The sequence below is a fragment of the Anastrepha ludens genome, chromosome 2 (assembly GCF_028408465.1).
Source record: "Anastrepha ludens isolate Willacy chromosome 2, idAnaLude1.1, whole genome shotgun sequence".
NCBI classification, from domain to species: Eukaryota; Metazoa; Arthropoda; class Insecta; order Diptera; family Tephritidae; genus Anastrepha; species Anastrepha ludens.
In genome coordinates this window covers 173,013,946-173,022,737 of record NC_071498.1, presented here as the reverse complement: position 1 = coordinate 173,022,737, position 8,792 = coordinate 173,013,946, and the positions used below count along the sequence as shown (strand labels likewise).

Below are 8,792 nucleotides of genomic sequence, written 5' to 3'. Positions count from 1 at the left end.
AAACTCTACTTTTTGGACAAATTTCTTGGCATTACTAATCATTTTGTTTGAGCAGTCCAGTTACAGACTTATTTCGGCGAAGGTTTTGCCCTCCTACATTTTTTTAATAATTGTCCTTTTTTCTTCACTGCAGTGCTTTCCGCGGCCAATATTTGAAAATTAAATAGATATTTTATCTGTTTTGTCTTTTAAAAAGTCACCTTTTCTAACAAAAACGTGTTTCCCAATGATAATTTTCGCGCAAATGCTTGTTTTTCGACAAAAACATGTGCTTGGTGCTCTTATTTTCACCAGCACTGTATGTGTGTATATATATTATACATACATATATTCTAAAAGATGTACAGCCGTAAAAATATAACACCACTGATTGTGAGTCCAGGATGTTCCCTCTGACCTCGATACACTGTTTTGCGCGATCTAAAAGCTTTTTGAAAGAGTGTTTCAGTTCATTGATCGGAATGCCCTTCAGCATGTCGGTACAAGCCTTTTGAATGGCCTCTATGGACGCAAAACGTGTTGCTTTTACGGCCAAATGCAATTTTCCGATGAGGTAGAAGTCACAGAGAGCCATATCAGGCGAATACGGTGAGTGATTGATGGTTAAAATGCGATTTCTAGTCAAAGAAATCAGTCACAAGAGTGGATCGATGAGATGGTGCATTATCATATAATAAACGTCAGCTTCCTTCTTTGCGGCATTCCGGGCCAATTCGACGAATGCAATGCAACAAACGCTTCAAAACGTCAAGATAGAAAATTGCATTGACGGTTTGGCCCGTTGGCACAAACTCCTTGTGGACAATTCCTTTGAAACCGTAAAAACAAATGAACATCGGCTTGATTTTTGACTTCTACAAACGCGATTTTTTGGGTGGTGGCTCGTCTGGGGCCTTCCATTCGGCTCTTTGACGCTTAGTTTCAGGTTCATGTTGGAAACACCACGTTTCAGCACCAGTTACATTGTTGTAAAGGAGGTTCTCGTCTTTTCTCGCCTCTTTAACGAGGCCTTTTGAATGTTGAACTCTGAGCAGTTTTTGGTCCTCAGTTAACTTAAATGAAATGAAAAGGGGCACAGACCTTTCATAAGCCCAAATGATCAGTTAAAATGCGATAAATCGTTGTCTTGCAGATATTTTACTACGATTCCATGAATTTCAACGTTGATTTCGGTTCATTTTTCATAAAGTTACGAACAATTTCGATGGAGTTTCTGGTGATTACTGATTTTGGGCGGCCCGTATGTTCATTGTCATTTATGCCCTTACAAACATCTCTGAAACGTGTAAACCTCTCATGAACTCTGGCACGAAATAGACAATCATCGCCATAAACTTTTTTCATCAATTCAAATGTTTCGGTAAACGTTTTACCGATTTTAAAACAAAATTTGATATTAGTTCTTTGTTCGGAACTCATATTTGTACCGATGACACAAACATACTGACACTTTATACGCAATAACTTCGCTTCCACTAAACCGAATGTCACCAAGCTTTCAGTGGAAGTCAGCTAGGGATGTAACTTCCAACGCACTAACTCATTAAAAAGATGGCGCCATCAAAAACATTTTTATGACGCCAGTCTTGTTTATTTTGGACTTCACCTGGTACATCCGTTTACGTCGAAGTTTTTTTTTCTCCCTAAATGAACGATTTTCCGTTCAACGCGGGCGAGGAGTCTAATGAGCGTTTTTTGATAAGGTTTCTGGGAATATCGGAACTCTTTGAGCCATATTTCAAGATTCTTTTGATTCGGTTTTGTTGGCTCACTGGTGTTTTTTAGGGTTATTTGAGCATTTCGAGGTATTTTTTGCTTTAGTTTACTTTTCTTAAACCATTTTGTAGTTAAAATATCTACTTTTCCTTTTCCATCTCTACTTATTTATTTATTTTTGTTAACATATAAAGAATTATAATTAAAAAGTAATAACATAAATATTATTTATTTTATATTTATGAATAAATGCATGAAATCAAAAATAAATTAAAACCTTTTCTATGGAAAAATATATGAAGAAACTTGCTTAAGGAAAAATCATTGGAAATTTTCATGATAGGAAAACAAAAATTTGTACTACCAAAAAATGAAATAAAATCTTTCTATGTAGATATGTTCTACAATACAAAAAATCATGTGAAATTCATATAAAGTTCACTTAGCAAGACGCTGCGATTTTTTTTAATTCGTATAGATGAATGCTAAAAATTCGCTCTAAAATGTTCCCATAAATGAATCTTAACGCTCAACACTCGAAAAACCGTCAGAAAACGGTATTTTTTTGAAGTTGACAAGAAACACTCCAAAAAAGCTCAAAAATAAGACTTCTTTTAAATACTTATTTCAGAATCTTCGGCACTTGGCTTGCCTGGTGGTTTATGGTCAGCCTTCGGCAGCCTAACCAATCATGACTTTATGAAATGTTTAAAAGGAACACAAAATTGATTATCTACCGGTATGAAAAAAAAACTTCTTTATTTGCTATTCGTAATCGAATGTAAGCGATTATACAATTTAAAAGTAATAAATTTTTGTTTTAAATTTAAATTTTGAACTATATTTGAGAACTAGCTTTAACCCGCGACCCCGCTGGCGTAGGAGTAGTTTTGAGGGATTTAGTATATGTATATAAAAGAATTACGAACAATAATTTCATAGAAAATAATATTACAATACCCGGCATCCGTTGCTATGCCTCGTTGAATAAAATCAAAACAACCAATCAGAAAAATATCAAGCCAAATTATTTTTATTAATTTTCTATCTCAAACCGTTTTTGAACTTTGTATTTGGGTCATAGTTGAACAGCTTATGCGGATTATGAAGTCTAGAGTGTGCTATAAATAGTGGGAAATAGGAAAAACTAAGATTTTTTAGATTAAATTTAAGCAAATATTCGATTATTAGTGACGAATGAGAGTGGTGGCGCGGCCTGGGGACTGTGGGAAGGGACAACCAAGAATATTGCTTACGCCCGATATCTCTTCTTCCTTCAATCTTGCTCTGCAATATGAGTTGCAACAGTTCATATTTTGGGTTTCGTAGAATATGCCCCAAATATGAAGTTTTTCGTCGTTTGATTAGACACTTGATTAGTTGTCTGTCGCCGTGAGCTCTTCGCAGCACTTCTTCATTAGAAACGAGGTCGGTCGGTGGTATCTTGAGCAATCTCCGGATAATCCACATTTCAATGCTTCCAGTCGTTTCATGTCGGAGAGTTTTATGGCTGTTTTCTTAAAAATCGTCTTTTTTATATAAAAATTATCTCTTCACCTAATTATAAATTAACATTTTTAAAACAGCAACAAATCTGTCAACATTAGTCCCCGCTAATATATGCACACATAGGTACATACATGCAAAGCCATTTTATCTATTTGTTACAAATTAAATCTCTTTAAAATGCTTTCCTCAGATGTACAAATACCATCCAAAATTTTATTGCAATCAACATAAATTTGAATGCTAGGAAATACTAGGAATTCATTCTGTTTGCTTAGCAATTTGTGTAATTTGTTGCACTAACAAATAAACAAGCAACAAAGATGTGCTGATTTCACAAATCACTCGAATTGGTCAGAGCAGCTGCCGATGGCCGGGTGTAGTATTTTCATTTTTATTAGTTCAGCGACTTTTTCTCATTTGTTTTGACGCTATGTATTCTTTAGATATATTTGAGTGTTGTCTATAAATAAAATATCACCATGCAGCTAAAATAAAATATGAAACGAAATATACTAAAGTCTTGAATGGGTCAGAAAAGCGAAGGAGGCCGGAGGCATCGATGTTGGCAGTGATGTTAGAGCCAAGCAGTCTGACCATTTTGTGCTTGTTTAGCCAGCTGCTACAACAACAACAATCACCAGTATGTGTATTTCAATTAGATATTAGATTATAAAATATTTCTACTACACATGCGAGTATTCCCTGAAGATGTTATTGTTGTAATTGCAAATGTGTTCACTGCTTAACATTTCATGACTCAACTTGAAATTCAATAAACTTTGCTACCCTAATTACTTTCCGGCTTGTTGTACATTGTTCATGCGGCTGTTAATGCATTCCGCCTATTTTCCTTCCGCTTTGGCAATAATCGGCATAGTAGTACTCATTTTGATGATCCCACGCATGTTTCATCCGTGCCGCTTGGTGCCACCAACCAAAATCACCCTACTTGGCCTCTTTTTTTCAACGTGTTCGGCTTTTACAAACATTCTTACATACTTTGTCCATTTCTTTTTCCTTATCCAATTTTTTTATGGATTTTAAGGCGGTAAGGCGCATGCTCCACCCTGCATATTTGGAATTTTGTGTGAGAGTTAAATATTAAATTCTATATCCATTGTGCTATGGTGAATTTTCTAAGGGTTGAAAGCGAATTCGTATGGAAAACAATACACTCACATCTAAAATAATTTATGTATATGCATGTTGCAAAAAGTTTAGAAACTAAAATGAGCAAATAGTGCATCCACAGCTTGTGCGTAATTTTTAATGAAAAGTTTCTAAACAGGTACACCCATTCGTGGTGAGAATGCCCATAACTTTCAAGTTTGCATTCACTTCAAAGGTGTAATTTCCATTTATGTTTTGCCATTAGATATGCAATACTGAGTCTGCAGTTCAGTTGTAGGAAATGAGTTTCTTCGTACCTTTTCTCCGTATTCCTTTATGCGTTTGCGTTGATTAAACTGACTTTTGTTAGTGCGTGACTTGATTGCAAATGTTACAATTTTTTATTTGATACCTTTTGATTCTTTCTTATATCCCTGCATACATAAGAATATACAAACATATGTATTATATACTAAAAATCTTTTTCCATGAATTAACTAAAATGAACCATTTGATTTGAGAATGCTGATTAAAAAAAAAAAGAAATCTTTTCCGATAAATTATTTAATTTTCCGAACTGTTTGACAAAAATAAATTTGCTAACGAGAAAGTTGTTTTCTTCAATCAGCTGTTCTATATTCATATTTCTCTATTTAGTTTAATTTCAATTCATATACATATGTACATACATATGCACTTCACTTTCAACCGAACTAAAAGTTTTAAAGAGGCACATCAACTAACCTTTTAATACTCATTTGTACAAGGTGAAGTCCAAAATAAGTTGAGTTAAAATAGATACAACAGGAGCTTTGATCTGATAACTTCGAGTTTATTTATTCAAAATAGTCCCCTCTGGCCACGATACACTGTTTTGCGCGATTTTAAAGCTTTTCGAAAGAATCTTTCAGGTAATTGACCGGAATGTCCTTCAGGATGTTGGTAAAAGCCTCTTGGATGGCCACCAGGCAAATACCGTGAGCTATTGATGGTTACAATGCGATTTCTAGTCAAAAAATCAGTCACAAGAGTGCATCGCTTTAAAATTCCAAGATAGAAACTTGCATTGACGGTTTGGCCCGTTGGCACGACCTCCTTGTGGACGATTCCCTTGGAATCATAAAAACAAATGAGCATCGACTTGAATTTTGACTTCTCCAAACCAGAGGTGGTGGCTCGTTTGGGGCCTTCCATTCGGCACTTTGACGCATAGTTTCAGGTTCATGTTGGAAACACTACGTTTCATTACCAGTTGCAATGTTGTAAAGGAAGTTCTCGCCTCTTTAATGAGGTCTTTCGAATGTTGAATTCTGAGCAATTTTTTGTACTCAGTTAACTTGTGCGGAATGAAACATGCACAGACCTTCCGTTAGCCCAAATGATCAGTTAAAATGTGATAAATCGATGTTTTGGAGATATCCAACTCCGATTCCATGAATTTCAGTGATGATTTCGATTCATTTTTAATAAATTTACCAACAATTTCAATGGAGCTTTCGGTGATTACTGATTTTGGGCGGTCCGTATGTTCATTTTCATTTATGTCCTCACAACCATCACTGAAACGTGTAAATCACTCATGAACTCTGGCACGAAATAGACAATCATCGCCATACTCTTTTTTATCCATTCAAAGGTTTTACTGATTTGAAAACAAAATTTAATATTAGCCTATGTTCGAAACTCATTTTTCTACCGATGACACAAACATACTGACACTTTAGATGCAATAACTTCGCTCCCACTGAACCGAATGTCACCAAGCTTTCAGTGGAAGTCAGCTAGGGATGTAACTTCCAACGCACTAACTCATTAAAAAGTTGGCGCCATCAAAAACATTTTTATGACGCCAGTCTTGTTAATTTTGGACTTCACCTTGTATATATCAGTTGTTGAATGTTGTTGTTGTAGCAGTTCAGCAATGGGCATGATAAAGTGAGTTGTAATGTTGGAGGCCGCCGTAGTCGAAGGGGTTGGTGCGTGACTACCATTCGGAATTCACAGAGAGAACGTCGGTTCGAAAACCAATATTAAGAAAAATATTTTTCTAATAGCGGCGGCCCCTCGGCAGGCAATGGCAAACCTCCGAGTGTATTTCTGCCATGAAAAAGCCATTCATAAAAAATATCTGCCGTTCGGAGTCGGCTAGAAACTGTAGGTCCCTCCATTTGTGGAACAACATCAAGACGCACACCACAAATAGGAGGAGGAGCTCGGCCAAACACCCAAAAAGGGTGAACGCGCCAGTTATAAAGGATTTTTCAATTAACGCGGGTCGATTTTGGCGCCCTGTGGCTGCCTTTTTGTTTTGGTGACATCTGTCAAATCTTTTGTTTATTATTCAGTTGTTTATGCCAAATCATCATGGCAAGTTACACAATTGAACAGCACGTTCAAATGATAAAACTTTATTATCAAAATAAGTGTTCATTAACGCAAACGTTGCGCGCATTGCGCCCATTTTTCGGTAGACGTGGTGGCCCTTCCAATTTCTTATGGCCCATATTGAACCATATGGACCTAGGTCCTAGACGACATGTGGTTCCAGCAGGACGGCGCTACGTGCCACGCCACGACATTCCATTTCAACATATACCCGCCCTTATTGAAAAACCCCTTATATACATATATATATAATATATAATATTAGAAGACAGTTCAGAAAATATCCGTACGCTTTTTTGAGCCGCAAAATTAATTATGTATCTTCTCTTAAAACAAAGATGAAATTAAATTACCTCTATATAATATAAGTATTTCGGAATATTGGCGAACTTACAATTTTTCTATTTTTGTTTTAATCATATAAAATACTAACCCTATCTTAATATATAGTAACCCTATACTTAATATCTTGATTGAGGAAAAAATATACTCACACCACTTTCAAAATGTATGATTCTTATATTCTATGTATTTATTTTTGGGGACAACGTCAAGGTGCAAGTTAGAGAAGCTTGGCTTAAGCACGTTTTGAAGGCTGTAAGCGGCTGATCATAATTGTAAAATTACAGGAATCGTCGGGCACCAAAAAACCATGTAATGTATTAATTTAAGACCACAAGACCCAGACTCCCTAAGTTTAATATCTATGGTATCAGTGAAAAATGGTGGAAAAATAGTTGATCCATTCCACGGAAGTAGAATTGGCAGCAATGCATGTTCAGCCCGGTCGTTGATATTAATATTGATCCAAATGCTGTCACTCCTTCTGTGAACTTCTCGAGCTTATGTAGTTTATGCTCTTACAACAAACTTTACAATGAAAATTATTTTATGAAAGTATGTTTGAGACAAGGATGATAGATTACCAGGTTTGCTATTTACTTGTAGTTATGGTGAACAAGAAAATTGTGAGGGGAACTTTGGCTGCCACGTCATTTGTGCATTCGGTACCCGAATTATGTACGATCATTTCACATATATTTACACACTCGTCCAATCAGTCGTTGTGCAGATAGCAACGAAGCAATATGAGTTGAGATTGTGTTGATTTGTTTTTGTATATCACTAACACAACTTTATTGCCAGCCGAAATCTGCACGATAATTTCACACAAATATTCTCACACTCGCCCACTCACATATTCACACACTCGTTCAATCAGTCGTTGTTCAATTGGCAAAAAAGTGTTGTCATTGGTTGATTTTTTTCGTCTTTCACTAACACAATCTAATTTTTTTCGTAAACAAATCGCTTCGGGACCCAAGTGGCGCCAGCCGATTCTGACAAATTCGCTCAGAGTCGAATAACGGTCTGCTACGTAACACACTTCTAAAAATGTTTTCACCATGTCTAAATTGCATTTCATTCGCATGTGAAATGGCCACATAAAAGGGAACGAGAGAGAATTTGGTCAAAATTTGGTCCACAATAGGTCTTATGCCGATTGTTTGTTAAACTCGATTACATTGTAACTCAATTAGTAGTGCCAATCTGACATACCATACCATTTAGAGGTGTTAAATTTGTATATTGTATATTGTAAATTTACTCAGCTAATACCCAACACTTTCATTGTTATGTAAGTATATCCAAAGTGCTGGATAAGGTATTGTTGAAATAATGAAACCAAATGAATATCCGCAGACTCTTTGTTTGCTCTGCAAAGGTTCATAGTGTATACTTAGTACTCAAATGTCACCTTTGACAAATCCACTGAGTTTACAGGTCTGAAACTATGATATTGCTTAAGTAAAAGTTGGCTATGTAATTGAGTCTTGGATTTTTTAAATATGTACATACAAATATTTTGTTTTCAATATGCCCGGTGTATCGCAATTAGCTCTTCCAGCGATACGATCACTAATTACACTAGTCTACAAGGAAAAGTATCCGAAATAATTTAAACTAATATCTGCTTCTCTGTCCATGCAAAATTCGGATTGATAACTAAAATTAATTTATTAGTTTGAGTTTTTACGATAATCGTATCTTTCGTGTTTAATGGAACTAGG

The 8,792-nt window shown here is 35.7% G+C and overlaps 1 long non-coding RNA gene across 2 annotated transcripts; it reads right to left on the bottom strand.

Annotated features, from left to right (window-relative positions):
• Positions 1–3,584: 3,584 nt before the first annotated feature.
• On the bottom strand, positions 3,585–4,834 carry LOC128855874 (uncharacterized). 2 transcript variants are annotated; one of them, XR_008453770.1, is made up of 3 exons: positions 4,748–4,834; positions 4,405–4,667; positions 3,585–4,292 (listed from the first exon to the last, which is right to left on the bottom strand). It is a non-coding gene; the product is annotated as an uncharacterized LOC128855874 (long non-coding RNA). The 2 variants fall into 2 exon arrangements; XR_008453771.1 differs by having other exon boundaries at positions 3,585–3,710; positions 4,012–4,292; positions 4,405–4,796.
• Between the last annotated feature and the right edge of the window lie 3,958 nt (positions 4,835–8,792).